The sequence below is a fragment of the Physella acuta genome, unplaced genomic scaffold (genome assembly GCF_028476545.2).
Source record: "Physella acuta isolate Inbredline_101_S28 unplaced genomic scaffold, ASM2847654v3 ptg000150l, whole genome shotgun sequence".
Classification (NCBI taxonomy): Eukaryota; Metazoa; Mollusca; class Gastropoda; family Physidae; genus Physella; species Physella acuta.
In genome coordinates this window covers 990,538-991,445 of record NW_026731669.1, presented here as the reverse complement: position 1 = coordinate 991,445, position 908 = coordinate 990,538, and positions in this window count along the sequence as shown.

Below are 908 nucleotides of genomic sequence, written 5' to 3'. Positions count from 1 at the left end.
ATTAACACGGATACCATTTTTTAGAAATGGTTCTTTTATTTTTATTTGTCATGTATTTTATTAATATTTTATTTTATTAACACGGATACCATTTTTTAGAAATGGTTCTTTTATTTTTATTTGTCATGTATATTAAAAAAAAAGTTTAATTTCATAGAGTTAAAATTACACCTACGTGGTATTCGAAATTATAAAGTGTTGAAAATATAATTGATTTAAATAATGAACGCAACATTTTCATAAATATTAGTAAACCATTTTTCACATAGTTCTAAAGAGACTATGTTTTTGTCATTCAATACACATTTTTTTCATGTTTTATTTTAGTCAATAGCATTATTAAAATTAATTTTTAAAATTGGCTACAAAATGTGTGCATATCATTAAGTTAAACACGGTTATAACATTTATATCATTTGTTCCTAAGTTAACTTAAACAATAGCATTTTAAAAAAGTTTGATTGAGATTTTAATTAAATTTCCTAGTTAGAGTGTATGCTGTAGTCTAAAAGTGAGTGAAAATATGTGTGACATACCTGGATATTTTATTCTATAATTGAGTCATCTATGAAATCAACACGTACAAATTAACTTGCCTGCACTGTAAAATAATTTTAACTTTCATCGATGTAAACCCCCCCTAACCTTATTGTAAAAAACAAATTTCAACAAAAACTGTGAAAACTGTTATGTTGTTAATGATCCTAATGTATTAAAGCGTACTTTGCATACCTTTCTCTTTCCATACTAAAACTTTCTTTCTGTAAATTTTCATACTCTGATGGTATTACCATATGCATTATTAATATTCACATTAAAAAATGTATCTCTATTAATTTTAATCCTCTTCATATAATCACAACCATTCCTCTTTAATAACTCAAGCACACTCTTATTTTTTATGTATC